The following is a 19,036-nucleotide window of genomic DNA, read 5'->3' as shown; positions in this document are numbered from 1 at the left end:
GAAATGTACTGCTGGATCTACATGCTTTTCTAACAGCACAGTGGGAAAGCGTCTCCTGGGAATACAGCCACTGTCTTTGAATTAAGAGCGGAAAAAGAAGGAATAATTACTAAAAAAAGACAAAACATCCTGGAATTCAAGGCATCTGTGATGTTACCCTATACAATCAGGCTGGTTTGGGTTTGGGAAAGGGGTTTCTTTGGGTCCCTCCAACTCCAAAGGGCAGTGGTCTTCCTGGCCCTCTGGGTGCTCAGGACACTCCAAGGAGGCATAACTGCTTATTTTCCACAAGAAGGAGCTGTGACTTGCCCCCAAATCCCAGGATCTCACTCCTTGGATCAATATTCAGTCCTGTTGGCTAATGACCCTTCCATCCCCTCATCGAATGCATCATTCAGCATGCTATGCAGAAGTGGGGGGCAGTGGGAGCCCACCCGTTCCCTCACTGGACACTGACTAATCACCACCATTAGGCCCACATTCACATGTGTCAAGGGAAGGCAGAGAGGCCCCCACTCCTGTTTAATGAAGGCAGGCTCCCGGTGCACGGCAGGGCTGCAATGCTCCGGGAATGCCAAGGGCTGGGGCAGCTCAGCCATCCGTCTCACGCCTTCATTGCTCGCCTTCCACGCAAAGCAGCCTTTTCCAGTATTAATTAGAAAGGGCCCTGGGATCCTAATGGATAACAATGGCCTTGTGTGTGCAAAGTAGAGAAAAAGTAAATAAATATGCAGCCCTCGTGTGTTGAGCTCCGGACACCTTATAAGCCTTTTGACAGACGGATACGCAACCTTTCAACAATTCTGCTAAGTGGATGAATCATATTCACCACTATACACATGGGGACATAGAGCTTCTAGAAATTACTCAATAAGTAAATGCAAGTGCCAGTGTTTCACTCACAGAAAAATCCACTGCTGTGGTCCACCACACAACTGCCCTCATGGTCTGCTTTGAGGGTTTCTAGTCCCAAGTGTTGTCCCCACCTTGTCTTCTTGAGGCTCAAAGAACACCATTAGTGAGTTGTCCCTTTCTTGTAACTGCTGCCCTGTTCCTTTTGTATTTTGCCCAAGGTTAGCTCTGCTGTTACATTCTTCAGGAGGGCCAAATGGTGAGACCCTGACTAGTTTCCAGACGTACCCGAGGGCACCTTTAACTGCTGAGGTGAAGACTGGAACCCTTAGCTACCCGCTGAAGCAGAAAACCTCAGTAGAGCCAAATCATATTTCTGTCACAGGATGAATTTAATTTTGAAGACATTCAAGCCGCCCCCTCTATTTTTGGTGTCAACCTGTTACTGTAATTTAATTATCAAGGGAGAAAATTAGGGGATGAGATTCAGAGAGAAAGAAAGTGCCTCTCAAGCACCATTCCACCAGAAAAAGCTTGCTGCAAAACACTTGCAGGAGCCCTGCCCTTTCTCTGCGGAGAAGATTCCACATTCCCTCAGCCATCACTCCTGACGTGCCCGGCACACACGAGTTCAAGCCCCTGCATGTCCGAGATGGCTCAAGCAAACCCCAGATGGATTCTCTTTTATATCCAACCTCATCAACTCTCTTCTCATTTGAGAATCCTCGTTACCAGGGAGGATGCAAGAGACAGAGAGAGCCCAGCTGGGATTATAGGTTCAGGGGCAGCTTTCTGTTCTGGCTGTTAGAGAAATCCTATTTTGACTCGAAACCTGCCTAAATTTCTCCTGGAATTGATCGTGAGAGAACACATATGAACCCCCACCATGCATCCTTAAGGAGACATTCTTCTCATTACCTCCTTCCTTAAGGAAGCCAGGGTGACCAAGGGCCTCCACCTCACTGGGCTGCTCTGCTCCTCAGCTCCTAAATTAACCAACCTTCCCTTTCTGCTTTCTTCATGAACCCCCTGCTGCTCCCCAAAGTGCTAGGAGACAGCTGTGCACACCCAGGAAAATAGATTTCCGGCTTCGCGATGATATTGCTTTAGGAGAGTCTGTGCTCCCGTCCACATCGTTGGTATGTGTGGGATTTGACAATACACGTTCTGACAAACAGAATCAGTCTTTGTCCATGCAGAGCATTTTTTTCTGATGCATTCTTGTCCATTCACTGATGCTCCCAATCGAGAGTGATTGCATGAGGTCGTTTGTATGATGAATTACAAAAGGACAGAGAAAAAAAGAGCCAGAAAAATAATGGGAGAAATCCAGACAAACAGTTCATAGCAGATAGATCTCAATAACTGTGAGCCAGTAAACATTTTCAATAAAAGGAGTATATCTAAGAGCAAATTCATCTTTGATATCTTCATTCATGGATGCCTGCTCTGAATTAATAAATAAACACTCCTCGGTCACCTTGCAGAGGCTGGGCACTGTGCCTGTGGGGGATAGACATGGCTGTTCTCACCAAGCGTGCTTTCCTGGGGGAAATACAGATGTATAACTAGGTATTGTAGGTGTTACATGCTATGCTAGAGAAGTCCAAGATTTCTGCTGTGACATGGAGAGGACCTGGAAAGGCTTTCACAAAGAAGCCAGTCTAAGCTGAAGCCAAAGATTGGTAGAAGCAGGCCAAGTGAAGAGGGTGTGTGTACTTATGTGTACGCATGCTTGTATATGAGTGGGGGTGGATGTAGATGTATGGGTGTACATTCATATGCATCCTCCTGCTTGAGATGGGCGCTGGAAAAAAGGGGTAAGAGATACATGTAGAGGCCAAGAATATGTGTAGGAAGACAATAAGAAATGAGATAAACAATGGCCAGATCATGCAGTCTTTTATAAGGTGTAATGAGTTTGTAAAAAAATTATTGACTTCTAACAAATATTTGAGGATTCGCTGGGGGAGGACCAGGAAGCAAGGAATGGCAGGCTTCCATGTGTGCTTTGTAAAACATTACACTATCTCAGATTGTAGCACTGATTAAAGGTAGGTTCTCTGGGAGGCAGGAAGACCTTTTATTGAGACTGATAATGTCAATCTGGAAATAAATGGTAGTGTTTTGAACTAGGGTAAGGGCAGTGAAGGGAGAGAAGAGGAAGAAGAAGAAAGGTATTATCAGATCAATAGGACTTTTGGCTGATAGGATGTAGGAAGTATGGGAGAAGGAAGAGCCTGGAGGATTCCCAGGTTTCTAGATAAACAAGTAGGCAGACTCTGAAAAACAATCTGAGGGTTTTGAAGGGGCGGGGGGTGGGAGGTTGGGGGAACCAGGTGGTGGGTATTAGAGAGGGCACAGATTGCATGGAGCACTGGGTGTGGTGCAAAAACAAGGAATACTGTTATGCTGAAAATAAAAAAAAAATTAAAATTAAAATTAATTAATTAATTAATTAATTTAAAAAAGCAAGTAGGCAGAGAATAAAAGGAGAAGAAGAGAAAGAAAATAAATAAATAAGGACTAAATATGTTGTGCTAATAGTATCCACGGAGCAGCTAGTGGACATGTCTTTTAAGCATTTCAATATAAACTCTAGAGAAGCAGGCTGGGGCAGGGGCATGCTGGTAAATGTAGCAACCAGTTCCCTGAAAGAAAAACAGAAGTCCTGATTCTTAGTGTTGGTGTACTTCCTTAACGTATGCCCTCCCGCCATGGCCAATTTCAAGCTACCAGTGTAATTTCACTGGGTACAGTGCTGGGAAGGGTCCCCACAGTTGGGCCTCATGAGCCCATTCCAGCACACTACTGGCTGAGGTCAAGTTTTGGGACTGTCTAGCATGGGGAACAAACTGAGAATGTGGGAGTAGATAAAATCACATGTCCTCCCTCACTTGCCTGTGAAACTGGGATCCCTCAAGAAAAGACGTCATCAATTCTGTGCTCTGTTATTTTGTACCTGCTTCGAGGTTGGATTCTGATTCGTTTCCTACATATTCAGTTTGTCTTCCATAGTTGACGGTTGCTCCTCCCCATGTCAGAAAAGTAGTTTTGTAGGATGGTTCATATTTCTGTGGTCTTGCATTCCACCAGACACTTACAAGTGTTTTTTGAATGGACAAAGGACCCACCCATCTCAGAGGGACAGTCACAGATGGCTTCATCTTTTTCTTTCCTAAAATACAATGGCTGAACCAGATCCCTGAAATGGAATGGCAGCTGCTCAGTGAAGCAGCGCGGCCATTATGAAAGGAAAAATGGGGAATTTAGTCTCTCTAATATCCATGGTGGAAGATTAGGAGTCAGGGTCCCATGGTTGGCCAAGGCACAGCAAAGCCTCTCTGCTAGAGAGCTGTGCCCTGTGAGTCAGATTCTGTCATTCCTTCCTCCTCCCCCAGCCACAAATGTCACCCATAACCGGGCATCACATTCACTGAACAAGGTACATCCAGTGATGTCTGCAGGTTAGAGACATCTATTCTAGAGTGTTAGAGACATTTACTCTGAGCTTTTCTAAATTAGCTGGAAGATGTGCACAAGACTGCCTACTGGTAGACAGCTTCATAATGGTTAGACAGCCTGCCAAGGGGAAGTCATCTTTGCAAAGTGACTTGCAAATTAGGGCACAGTAATGGCTCAATAGTCACCTGCTTTGGACGGCCCCTGTAGCCAAGAAGGAGGAGAGCCAAATCTCTGACAGTAAGTGGGAGTTACTCCTCTAACATACAAGGCATCAAGGTGTTGGCCTGAAAGAGGGTTACGCAGAGGGAAGATAGCCTGTTCTCTGCTCTCCTCCAGTCCTGCTACTAAAAGCCCAGGCTTTTATAGCTGTCACACTATGGAGACACCAGCCTGAGGGCGGGCCTGAAGACAACTGTGGGGACCAGCATGCCCTTGTATGCTCACTTTGCTTTGTGTTGTCAAGTGATTTATTTACATTTCCTGGGACCACTAAGAGGAGAGCATCGTAACCTACTTTGTACCAGGTGAACGCCTTTCAAAGTCTTCCAAAAACGTAAATGCCTAGTTTCCTTAGAAGGAGGCAGTGTGTATGTGGAGACAAGTAACAGCAGCAGTTAATACTGGACAGCCCGAAAGTGACTGATCATCAAGTTTCCAAGCAGCTAGTTGATTAAAGAACATATGCCCATGCCCTGTCCGTGCACCACTCAGAGGACTGTCTTCCTGCCTCTTCCACTCTGCCCTTGCATGAATGAGCCATGGCCTTCTTCCTCGCGTCCTCTGTGAATAGCCCCCAATGCCAGGAATTCTTCTCTAACATCAGAATGCATCAGACTCATCATATGAAAACAAAGCTGAGGGATCACAACACAACTGCACAACCCACCTCGCCCACGTTCTCCTCCCTCTTATCCACTGGTATGTGGCTGTCTGTGCAGTACAGGCTTTGGGGTACACATAATGGCCCAGTCTTTATTTAACTTTGCATTCTTGCTCTGCCTATCTGTGGCTTATAGCATTTAATGACACGAGAGAACATTCATAGAATTAAAAAAACCCTACTTAACAGCAGTCTCCTTTTGGAGATGTAAATATTCATAAACATATCAACCCTTCCAGACCCATCACAAATAGAACAGCCAATGACACTCCTGCTGCCTTAGGCATCATTCTAATAAGTTCGGAGCAGGAAAGTGGAAGGGGATATTTTTAACTTTAGAATTTTTTTTTTTTTTTTTTTTTCAAAAATCATTTTGAAGTGCCCCGCTGGGAATGGAGCTGGAAAAAAGCTGTTTTCTAGAAACTGAGAATGCCTCAAACAGAGTTGTAGGACAGCTCTGAAATGGTGATTGAGACAAGGTGATCATATCTTACATTTCCATAACACAGGCCTCCCGGTGGATGTTCAGGGAAAACAGAGCCTGATCACATCTTCACTTGGCCCAGTATGAAGATATAGGTCCACCTTCTCACAAAAGGCACGATTGTCTCAGCCTGAGCCAATCGTGCCACTTCTTGAGGGAACTCTGGAGGGTTGACAGGATGAGGCAGAGAGCCCTGAATGCTCCTCTGAGTTTATTCTTCCAATCACTGGAAGATCTTTTCACAGAGATGCAACTATTAATGTCATGGGATCTCAACTGGTGTAGCCACAGTCGCATTATCTGGGCACAAGTCCTTGATAAACATGTTCCTTTGATTTGGTTGTTATTTATTATTCAATAACTGTCCTATTAAACTTAAATTAATGGGGTATTTGGGAGACATCCCTGAATGCTTCTTCCACTTGGTCCTGTCAAGGGAATTCCTCCAGATCTTTAATAACACTCAGCTTGTAGACGACACTGCCCCCCACACGCTTCACTTGGGGGTCTCCATCATGGGTCTCCGGCAGTGGTTAACAGATAGTCGGGTGACGTCTGGCTGTTGATCACAAGCTATCTATCACTCGGCTAAACTTTGCCACCCTGGCTCTGCTCCTTCCTTCCTGCATCCACTCCTCGGGGAGTGCCTTGAAAGATTACAGCTGAGCAGCAGACAGGGTGGGAAAGCGAGAAGGGATTAGAGAGAAAATAGATTCATAAGAAGACAGATAACAGAGTTGTTGGGGCTCTGTTAATTAAAAAGCAGCAATTTGTCTGAATTCTGAATGTGAAGAATCCCCTGGGAGATATTAGCTGGGCTTCCTCTGAGAACTGGACGTGCTCAATTTCCCTGGTGTGGCACACTATAGCCAGGAGATGGTGGGGTGCTTCCTGCCCCATCTGTCCTTGTTTGGAAGCCCAAACACCCTTGCTGGAACAAAGCCAGGGGGCCACTGTCCCCTTTCTCCACACACTCGTGTGAGGCTTGAGATCCCAGTCTTCCTAAAGAGGTTCAGCCTCACCTCCTCCCCGAATATTATGTCCTGCTAATTCCATAAAGGATGCTAACTACAGTAGTAACAGTCCCGATGATACTCAGAACATATTCCAGGCCAGCCATTGTCCTAGGTGCTTATCATGATTAACTCATTTTAATCCTCACAGTTCTGTGAAGCAAATACTCTTATTATCCCCATTTCATCAGAGAAGTGAACTAAATTAACATTCAGGGGCACCTGGGAGGCTCAGCTGGCTAAGTGGCCAGCTCTTGATTTCGACTCAAGTCATGATCTCAGGGTCCGGAGACTGAGCCCCGCCTTGTGCTCTTGACTTAGTGAGGAATCTCCTTAAGATTCTCTCCTTTTGCCCCTTCCCCTGCTCAGGCTTGCTCGCTTTCTCTCTCTCTCTCACTCAAATAAATAAATAAATCTTTAAAAAGAAATTAACATTCAAAGGAAGCAGGGTGATGACAGAGCAGCTCCCATCAACTCCTGCACCCCACTGGCCATCACAAGGACTATCTGGCGCTTAGGAGAGATTGCTGAAATCCCGTTAAAGAAAGCAGTGAACACATACCATCTGGAGTGAGAAACTATGCACTCTAAACAGACAGAAAGTGCTTGCTGGATAAAAGCAGTTCTCTGTTTATTGCAGGTTAATTAATCTTGTGACTTTGTGCTGTCTTCAGAAGAACTAAAATTTCCCTTTGTCTGTGGCACATACTTATTTGGGGAAAAAACTACATTTTTCTTAGGTGTTCCTGGTTGGTTCCTACTGACAGGATACACCAGGAAAAATAGGATTATTTAATTCTAGGAGATGCAGCTGATACCAAGGGAAGCTTTGCTGTTATGCCCCCGAGGTACATTGTCTTTCAAGATTAAGATAGGGATCTCTGTTTTCTCCTGGATTACTCTAGGACCTGGCTCTTTGAAGATGTTTAGAACTTGTGCCCCAGGATGCTCAGCATGTGAGATGTGCATTTTGACCATGAAGTAGCAAGTTAAGTTAGTACAGTTAATTAACACAGTATATTAAAAGTCCAGATGATCTTACTTTACAAAAACTCAATAACACATAAATATTCCCCATTGATTCAGGATTCATAGCTTCATTAACATTAATCTCTGTATAAAAATATTTATTGAAAGTCTGCTATGTGACAGTTTTTACTCTGAGCTCAGTGGATACAACAGTGAAGACACAGATAAAACTTGCTGCCCTAATGGGCCTATGACCTAATGGCTGTACTGTGAATATGGAGTTTCCCAGAAGTATAACATAGGATTCTGTGTAATCTTTAATTTTCTGAGACTATCAGTTACCTAAAGCAGAATTTATCCATAGGCAAGGGTAGCCCAGAGTCATAATTTGGACTCAACCACCTCAGATCATCTCCTATACTTTTATTCTTTTAAAGACTCAGCAGTAATGGAAAGGATTGTTAGGAGAGATAGTGCTTGAGACACCAAGAAACCTAGGTCTCCTCCTGGTCAGTCTCAACCATGGGTTGAGCTCTGGATCTGGAGTCAGAAGATCTCGGCTTCTCTGGCCTACCTCACAATGACTGCGTGACTTCCTCTCTGGCCCTCAGCAGCTCTACCTGTGAAATGAAGCAGAATGACCCCCACAGCCCCTATTTGAAAGGGCTGGATAAAGCTCAAAGCCAAACAAAGTAGAATGGAAATGGATTGCAGATGAGAACACGCTTGGAATCTATGAACTAAAACAGAGATGTGAGGTGGTGACCTCAATAAAATAATGTAGAAACTAGGATAAATATTACCTCAAAACCTCATCTGATTCCTCTACAATGTGCAGGTCAAAGTTCTCTTAGGAGCTGGTTTCACTCTTGTCCTTTGTTCTCCATTTGTGCTACCTTTTTGATGTGTTGGCTTGATGGGCTAAACTTCAACCCCCAGAATTCTCTTTTGCATATGTTCCGCATAGCTGGGGTTCTGGGAGATTCTCTCAGGAGAAAGGGAGATCAGAGGGGAAGCAGCTGCCATCTTGTAGCACTCATATATCTTCTCCCAGTCGTTCCACCACACAGTAATCTAGGTGACCCTGTGTGGAGGGATTTTGCTGATATGAATGAAGTCCCCAGTTGGTGACTTTATTAATCACAAGGAAGAATACCCTATATGGGCTCAAATTAACTGCTGGAAGTTTCACTCCCCATGAGGGAGACTGGACACTTAGATCAGCAATCCTTCTCCCTTCTCCCTAGACCTTCTTTCCTGATTGTTACCTAGGACAACAAACTTCAGCTCAAGGCAGTGAAGTTCTAGCCTATTCATGATTTTCCCTTCCTAGCTACCCTACCCTAAGAACTTTGGACTTATGTAGCCCACATTTGGGTAACCCATTCCTTGGAAAAATCCATTTATATACATATGTGTCTCCTCCTGGCCCCACTGCTGGAATTGAACCCCAACTGAAGCACTGTCCTAGCCTGCTTGTCCAGTAGTTTGCCCATAATGGTAACATAACTCTCATCATGAGTGTTCTCATGTTCAAAGCAAAGTTGGCATCAGCGAACTTGGGAGGGCCCATTAGATGCTGGAGGAATGGGCTGAGCAACTAAGTGCATCTTCATGTAAAAATTAATAAAGCATAATAAGATGAAACCCAGAAATGACTTGTGTGGAAATCTTTACTACTCAGAATCATTCCATAGGCTCATGAGTTCCTGGGTGTAGTGCTCTTTCCTACATACTTGGGCTTTTCAGTATGAAATGAGGTAGTCTACTAGTTTTTTAATTTATTTTTTTATTTATTTTGTTGCCAATGCAGTTTGTCCTAAGCAATCAAGATAGATGGCCAGCTCAGGTAAGTTTGTGCAACAATCCCAGCAAGAGAAACACTAATCAATCTATCGAGGAAATATTAATGTCCTCATTAGGAGGTTTAATTATTCACATCAGCCTCTGGTTCTTTCCATGACATTAATTCCATTTCTGGCTTCAGAGCAATTGCTCTTAAACTTGTGAAACACCCAACAGGTGCTCTCAGTTCTAGAATGTTAAAATGTTTTGCCAACAGCCAGATGAGATCAGTCTCAAAACCAGGTTTTTCTCCTCCTCCTCCTACACACACACACACACACACACACACACACCATTCAATTTCCTCTGAATATTTGGACCAAAGTTCATAATTTCTTTTATGCACACTCATATTTACATTCCTATCTTTTTTCCACTCAAAATAATAACAATAGAAACAAACACATATATATTAATTTCTATGTGCCAAGCATTGTTTAAATGCTTTAAATAGTTAACTGATGTCTAGCATCTCTGAGGTAGTACATTTTTATTATCCATATTTTACCAATAGGGGAACTGAGATGCAGAAGATTAGCATCTGGCCTGAGGTCAGCTAATTAAAAAAAGGGAGAGTTAGGATTTGAAGATGGGCAGTCAGTTCTGGAGCCCATGCCCTTTATCTTCATGATAAATTGCCACTTCCTGTCCAAGATACTATGCCATGATTCTCTTCCGTATACCTCCCCGTAAGGTTTTGCTAAGGGAAAAAAATAAATTCTCTAAATGTTCAAGAAGAATGCATTCGCTGTTTATGTAGGACAAGATCAACAGTCCTGATTTTTTATTATAAGCTACCCCCCTCCATCATTCCACAAAATTTGAATTTCCTTTCTTACAATTAAAGGGCCTTAAGTATCCTCACATTGACACTCCACACAATGCAAAATTTCAAATCAACTGCAAAGATAGTGCAGTGCTCATCTCTCCGCCCACTTGAGAGTTTTCCAGATGGATAGTTCTGCCACAGGCGCTCCAGTGTCAGAAACAAATACACCCAAACAAGCTTTTTGTCAGGTACCTGTCTTTCCCTAGAGCTCTGCCTCACCTTACAGACTCAGTGGGGAGGAAATAAACCCCCAGGGGTGAGACAAAGCAAAGCTTCATTAGAATTTGCGGGGATTTCAATTCTGGCTAAAACTGTAGGTTCTTACCCTCAGGGGACATCACAGTAAGAACTGGGGTTTTTGTACCCAGGTGGCTGGAATAAAATAACATCAAAAACACTGTTCTCAAGAGTAGGATATTAACTGAATACACTATTTCCAAATAAACTAAGGGTTCTGGAAAGTTGGAAAATTTCAGGTAGGAAAAATAACAATGGGTTTCAAATACATGAAGAGTCATCCAACTAGAATTAAATAAATATATACACTGAAAGAGGTACCATTATGGAAGAATCACTTGAGATTATTCATTTATTTAAAAACAAAACAAAAACATTGAAACCTGAGCCTATGATGTGCCATTCCGGTGCTAAGAGACTAATCTTGATAAGTAAGACTAGAAACAACTCTGTCCTCTTACAGAATTTATATTTCAGAAATCTTTGTCTGTAAGAGAGGAAACATCTGAATGTATTCATAGTTTAGTTAGTGGGCACCTGCCCCTTTTTGGCCCGCCCCATAACCCCTTTTGGGTTAGTATCACCTAGGTGTTTCCTTCAGAGAACAACCTCTGTATCCACTTTAGCCTTTGTGGCCCTGGAGGCCAGCCTGAGGTCCCAGCCCAGCCCAGCCCAGGAGATCATACAGTGTCCCTGGGGTGAGCAATTGTTTCAGCAATGAGGAGACACAAGTCAGAAGAATCATCTTCCCCAACCCCCACGGTGACTCTGACCCCTGGGTTTTCCAAACTGTTGGAAGTAAGCCAGGAGCAGCTAGACACCAGCACATGGGGAAAGCTTCCCTGGGAATAAAGGCAGCAGAGTACAAAGCAGAGCCCAGTGGGGCAGAGATAGAGAGACTAAACCCTAATTACACTGTTTGAGCCCATGAGCCCTGTTACACCTGAAATCAGATCTACTTCTGGATTTTTGAGATACATGAATTAAATTTCTCTCACTTCTTTTTTTTTTTCTTAAGCCATTTTGAGCTGCGATTCTATCCCTTGCAACCAAAATAGGTCTTGACTAAGTGCAGTTAGGGATTTCACTCATCTTCCGCTGGTCTTTTAAAGGGACCAATCAATCCGCTGCCTTTAAGAGGCTGATTCAGACACATCTGGGTGGAGCTCCCAGTTGTATCACACTCAGGTTTAGGACCCTGATTCCTCTGTTCTTGCAGGGCTAACGTGGTAACATCAGAGCCTTCTTTCTAGGATTGCTGAAAGGGGCGATGAGATCATGTGTGGAGAATGCCTGGCACAGAGCCTAGCACACAGTAAGCACTCAATAAATGGTCGTCATTATGATGGTGACGACAATGGTTATTATCACAATCATCATCCTCAACATGAAATCCTTTCCTTGGCTCCACGCACTCCCCTCCAGCAACTGCTCTATTTCCCTGCCCCCCTTCACAATAAAATTCTTAAAAAAAAAAAAAATTACGTATGTTCTCTGTTTTGCACTTTTCACTTTCTATCCCCTGATTTCCATCCACTCCAATCAGGCTTTGTTCCCATTATGCTATTGAAATTGCTATTGCCAAGGTCGCCTGTGAACTCCTTCCTGCCAAAAACAACGATTAAAATTTCTCTCATTGTACTCAGCCCTTCAGTGGCAATGATCACAGTGGATGCATTCTTTCCCTGGTAGCATTTCCCTTACTCGATTCTGGGAAACTGCTCACTTGGCTTCTCTTCTACCTTTCTGTCCACCTTCTCTTGCATTCCTTGCCGACTCGTCTTCCTTTCTCCCATCGCCTCTCTCTACACTCAGTGCTGGGGCTTCTCGTGGAGTCCACGGGGAGACTCTGAAATGTACACGGGTAGCGCCAGGCTCTCCTCTCCGTCCTGCCCTCCAGATGACACCCTCACTCTGATGTCTAGGAGGGCTTCCAAATACATACACCTGAAACAAAACTGACCTGCTGGCTTCACCAATGCTCTCCTTCCACCAAGGTTGCTCCTCCCCCTTGTGGTTTCCATCTTGGGAAATGGCATCACAGTTCCTACTTTCTCAGGCCAAAACCTGAACATCGTCTTCGGTTTTTCTCTTCCTCTTTGCTGTGTCTGGTCCATCAGCAGGTACAGGCTCTGACTAAATCTGTTCTGAATCAGATTCCGTGTCATTTGTTCCATTCTTTCCCCAGTCCAAGCACAGGAGTATGCAGCAGCCTCCTACTGGTCCCTATGCTTCACATTTGACCCTTAAAGCTGACAGGTCAGATCATACCTCTGCTCCTCTAAACCTCTGGTAGCTGCTGATAAAATCCAAACATCTCAAAAATGTCCCTGAGACCCTGTTTTGTGGGGGCCCTACAGGCTCCTCTGGCTGCCTCCTGCCTGCCCTCCTCCTTGTGTTGCAGCCACAGGGAGGCTCCAGGTGTCCTCACCCACCGCTTCCAGGTCTGCACACCTGTCTTCTGATCAACTAGCTCTTTGTTCGATTTCCACCTCCCCATAGAGGCCTTGACTGACCATGCCACCCAAACAAGTCTCCTTCCCACCTCCATTCACTCTCCTCCTTGTGTTTTCTATTTTCTTCAGATTATTTATTATTTATTTTCACCTACTCGTTGGCTGCCTTCCTTGGTTGGGCTCACTATCACATAAGCATAGATGAAAGACATACAGGGATTTGAAAGCAACTGGCAAAGCTCCTTCTGATCTATCAGTGAGCAGCAGGGGAACGTCTGAGTCTTCTCTCTACACATAATACCGCAGAGAGTTCAACTGCCTCCTTTTAGCCTATTCAGCAAACTTGGAGTTGAGAAACATGCTTTTAAGTGGTGACTTACCCCCAGGGTGAGCTGCCTTTGTTGTAAAAGAAATAATAATTTTAAAAACTTAACACTCAAAGTCCTCAATGAGACCAGCTATCATGGAGTTGGAGGTGGGGAGGTGGGGATTTGGGAGGTGAGGGGAGCAGAGAATAAGTTATAATTTTCATGCTGTATTTAGCACCTACTAAAAAGTCATCTGTAGTCATTCCTGAACATCTGATATAAAATTGATTGTAATTTCATAAACTTCCTCATACCTTAATAGGAAAAAGGCAGGCACAGGGAACATGAGTACAGAATGATTAGCTGCATAAACATCTCAGTCAATAACTGTTTAGAGTCTCTGGGGAATTGGAAATCAATAAGGTAAGCCAGATCAATGCTAAATCTCTCCCAAGATTCAGTAAATCTCTAATTGTAGAGAGAATATCTCTTTCAGTGAAAATGGAAATAAACCAGGACACATTAAAGAATAAATCTACTATGAAATTAACTAGTAATTTCAAGGTTCCTCAAATTAGAGGTCTGGAGAAAATGTCTGTTCTTATGGCTGGGGCAACATTCCTTTAAACTCCTTTTGAGGGGACTTTATCCTAAACTCTGAGACACTGTTGCCTGATTAATCCAACCTGATTCTGATCACACTGACTTCTTGTCAAGCCCTCAAGCATATGCAGTGTTCAGATGATTCTAAATTAATTTTTAATTGTTATATATGGCTTAGTAAGTGTGAAATCTCATTCATGGGCATTGTTTTCTTCATAAAACAGATTGACAACTTCTCCAGGGGAGAGCTATTACTACATCTCTCACTGTCTTATCCTCTCTCTTTAATTTTACTCAAGCAGGGTTCTGTATCCTGTACACAGGTAGCCAGAGTCCTATGTCAAGTGCTCAGCTCCAGAGCCTAAGGGACTATCCCTTACATTAGCTCCATCACCAGGAAGGGCAGTGTAGACCTCAGGTTGGCATGGAGTATGAGTCAGAACAGTACAAGGCCAAAAGCTAGCTATATTTAATGCAAATACTTGATCACATGTGCTGGTTCCTCTGACTTCGGGTGAACCGCCTTTCCATTCTCTGTCCTTTCTGCCTTGTTCTGTGCCCTTGGACACTGACCTCCATCAGCCAGGTTTCCTTGTCCTCAGCTGGTGGTGGGCTTTGGCCAAAGTTTTTCCCCAACCGGAGATGGCAGGTGGGAAGACAGAGGAGTTGAGGACCCATGAGTCTAGCTGCTATTGGACTGTCCCTTGCTCAAAACCCACACCAGTAGCTCACCATCACATTTGCTTCCTAAATTCTGTCCACATTTCTGTCACAGTCCCTATTACACATTCTTCCACAGACCTATGGAGTTTCCTACAGAGTCCTCTTTAGTCTTCATGTGCCCATGAAGGGTGGACTCACTGCCAAAAATATGTTGAACTCCAACGGTGTATAAGACAATATTCTAAGGGTTTGTAATACACAAGACTAATAAAAAAACCTACCTTCTCTAGCACTGTATGTCTATTTTTTTATAACACATCAAAGTATATTTTACCTTTATTGGTTTATTATTTGTCTTCCTCACCAGACTGGGAACATCTCAAGTGCCAGAACCAAGTCTGTTTTGCTCCATAGACACCCACCCAGCACCTGGCCAGTACCTACCTCTCAGCTTGTTTACACTTTGAGCATTCTTGAAGAATTTTAACCTGACTAGTAAAGCTAGGTAAATACTTAACCACAACATAACAAATGTTTAAATGTAGCATGACTGAAGTTATCAAAACATAGAGGAGGAAGGGCTTGATTCTACCTGGTCAGAATGAAGGCATCAGAACAGGGATCTTGGGGAAAAGGTGTCAAGAGATGAGATTCAAAGAATGAATAGAAGCATCTCAGAAAGAAAGGGGGCAATGAGTGAGCATTCCAGACAGAGGAAGTAGGTGGAACACAGGACATCAAAGACATGGTGGATCATGATGTGTGTGTAGGGTGCTGGTGAGCATCCTGATTATCTGATATACTAAAACATGGGCGTTCCCAGGAAGAGCAGAGGCAATGTAGCATGTTACCCTGAGAATTCAGGTGCCAGGGAATAAGTTTGAGAGTCTCCTCCTGCCACGATTTCTATAGTATGGTACCATTTCAGGGGCCTTCCCATTTCAGTAAAAAGAAGTAGTCAGCCTTCCACCACAGCAACATCTTGGAAGGATTCTATCTCAGAGGTCAAGGGCATTGTCTAGTGCTAACATCCCACTGCCCCTACCCCTCCTTTGTGCTTCTCCTCTGTGTTTCTCAGCATCTCTCGGGAGAGGGCAGATTTTCACCTAAGTTTCTGATGATTCCTGAGAGTCTATGTATAACCTAAGTATTTTAAAGATAAAGATAAAAGTAAAACAGCAAGATGCTTTTACATTTAATATACAGAAGTAATAACTGCACTTCAGGAGACAAAGGAAGTCCTGCTTTTAAAGATACCCATATAGTAGGTAGGTTCTAAATCAGTTGTAGCCTTGCTGACCTCAGTCACCTCCAGTGGGACCAAGGCTAAACTAGGAAATGATTGGGACCAGGAAACTTTGCTGTAAGCTTCAGACCTATGATAATTTTGTAAAGACCTGTATTGCTGGTCACTGAAACAAACCAAAATTTCCTCCAAGACTACTGTGTGGATATCTAGCCTAATGACTCAATGGTAGAAACTGTTGATTGTGTGTTGCATCATTCAGAGATCAATGCCGTAATATCACAGATTAACATTATGGATCTGTCTGGAATTCGTATTGTTACCTTAATACTTATCTTACAGAACAAAATGTACCTAAAAAGTTTCTGTGCCCAGGGCCTTGGTATTCAAGGGAACTGCTGATTCTTTAATTTAATGGTTCTCAAAGTATTTAGGTACAGATCTTTGAGGGTCTCTAAGACCCTTCAGTGTGTCTGTGAGGGCAGTTATTTTTGTAATAATATTAACACACTATTTATCTTTTTATGGTGTTGACTTTTGCAACATGCAAAACCAATTTGCTTTTTTGCAAAAGCAAGACCAGAGCTTTAGCACAAACCAAGGGATCAGCGGCCAAGTGTGGTAGCTGTCATTGTGTTCTTCACCGTCACACTCTGTAACACCCCCGAGCCAGTTTCACTTAAGAATATCCTTCATTAAACAGTAAAACATTTAATTTCATTAGATATCAACTCTTGAGTACAAATGTTTTTAATATTCTGTGTCACGAAATGGGAAGTTCACACAAAGCACTTCTGCTGTGCACTGAAGTACACTGTTGTCTCAAGGCAATGCACTTGTGTTTGAGTTGCAAGCTGAACTAGCTGCTGTTTTCATAGCGCGTGATATTTACCTGAAAAAAGGACAGCCAATCCATGGTTATTTAAACTTGGGTACTTGCCGGTTGTTTTTTCAAAAGTGAAGGAAGGAAGCCAGTCACTTCATGGGGAAAAAGCTGCCAGTATCTACTGTTTTTGTTAAAATTTCCAGGTGAAAATTAGAATTTTGGAAAACTTTTATCAGCCACCATTTGTTTAAGCTTTTAACGTTCAGGTGTCATGAATGAGATTTATGGTCATATTCACAGATAAGGAACATAATTTTGAATTCTAGATTTGCCACCAGCTATTGATACTCTATTATGTCACTCTTCTCTCTGGCTCTCACATTCTAAAATTCAAAAAAAAAATGTATATATATATATATATATATATATATATAGTATTATATATAAAGGATTTTTTGAAGTGACTTCTAATTCTTACATTTATATTCTCTCCTCTTCTGTCCTGTCCTTTCTTTTTTTTCCTTCTCTCCTACTCAGGCTTCACAGCTTCTAAGCTTCTCAGAAAGAAGAAAGGACATTTGCTACCAGGGTCAAGAGAGAGACCACAAAGCTTCTTGAGGGGAATCATCTCTCTCCCTCATTATCACTGGGCCCTGCATCATCAGTCTGGAAACAGAAGATTCTGACACACCAGAGCAACCACATGTTAATATATAGCCAGCCACATGCAGAAAAGCAGTTCTCCTCCACTCTTGAAATATAACTCTGCACCTGTGTGAAGGTTTCTGCTCAGACCTGTCCGCTCCCTGCTGAGGGCAAAGTCACACTGAAGGCTAGAGGGAGTTGCTAGGTGAGAACCAGGTGCGGAGGGGGGACACAGCCTCCATGCGGTAGATTTGCCAGTTCCCCTTTGCCAAGACCCCTGCAGCCATCCTATAATGCAGCCTGACAGGAACTGCTTGATGAGAAAAACAAGCATCCTGCTGGGGAGGAAACCTCGCTATTCAAGAGTTTACGTGAAGGATGCTGATAAAGCCCTACCACATTTTAAAAGCACTCCTCTCTGGGCCCCACACGGAGGTCTGGAAAGGCTGTGCACAGCAGTTCCTCGCTAAACGCTTATTGACTGGGGGCTGGCTGTGTGCGGAGATGATGGTCATGCCAATCTCTGCATGCAACCCAGTTTGCATTGGCCAGGGGTCCACGGCCTCCGGGGGTGGCAGAAGCTGCTTTTACCAAGCAGGTTCTCCCAACAAGGTCAGTCTTGCCACCACTTACCCTTGGCTGTGGCTGAATTCCCTGAAAATGTGTGTAAGATGGGTAAGAGCTGAGGAAAGAGAGGAGGAAGAGATTCTTGTTTGGGGCTGGGTTCTTCAGTTGATTTTCTACAAGGAAATCATCCTCTTTGTATTAATTTCTTCTTTGTTGGAAATGGTCTGATTAAGTCTCCACAAGTCTAGAGAGTTGCTGGCAATGTCCACACGTTCTACCTCCTCCTATTCCTTGTCTCTTCTGTCTGGCAGCCATAAGAACGAATCACAAGGTGGATGTGCTTTGCTTCCTTATGTGTAGATACAGGGAAGGAAGACAGGAGGGAAGTGAGGATAGGGTTGGGGCAGGAATGGGAAGTGTCCTAGAGACAGCAAGAAAACATCCTTGTGGAGCTAAATTGCGTTCAACATAACAAACTATCATCTTGAAATGAGTGTTCCAATTGAGTTTTGATGTAAACACTAATATTTCCTCCACTGTGCTCTGCTCCCTCAGACAATCTCATGTATATTTCACTATGTGTCCTACCTACTATTACACTCATACATCAAAGGATCTGAGGACAAGGAACCTGATTTTGAAAACATTATTCTTTTAAAGATTTATCCTCTCATCTTGACCACCTTCTTAGCTGGAGGGGAGAGGTTCTCCATAAATTATTTTAATGTGCCATGCAAAAGGGATCTTCTCACCTATTCTTCTGATAACTTTCCCGCAAGTATAATTAGTCAGGGCCCTTGATTTCATTTCTTTTATTCTTTCCATCCAAGAACATTAGGTACATTCATAAATGGCACAAAAAAAGTAAATCAAAAGGGAAGGTGAGGATTTAAAAATGAGAGTTTCAACGAAACTTTAGAGGAAACCCAATGGAAGAAGGCATGGGGTCTTAATATTTAGCTTCAAGGAGGTACATAACAATAGTTTCACCAAAAAAAAAAAAAAAAAAAAAAAAAAAAAAAAAAACTTACAAATAGGTGTGAAGACCCCTTTTAAAGAGGGTCCTTTAGTATGGCCTATGACCAGTTTCATTTCCAAGGTTACATCATGCTAATCGCAGTGGTGCCCAAGCCCCAGGTGTCCACCAA

Source organism: Enhydra lutris, unplaced genomic scaffold (assembly GCF_002288905.1).
Source record: "Enhydra lutris kenyoni isolate GAN:26980312 unplaced genomic scaffold, ASM228890v2 scaffoldscaffold34, whole genome shotgun sequence".
Lineage (NCBI taxonomy): Eukaryota > Metazoa > Chordata > Mammalia > Carnivora > Mustelidae > Enhydra > Enhydra lutris.
The sequence above is the reverse complement of the archived record's forward strand: the minus strand, read 5'-3'. Positions refer to the sequence as shown.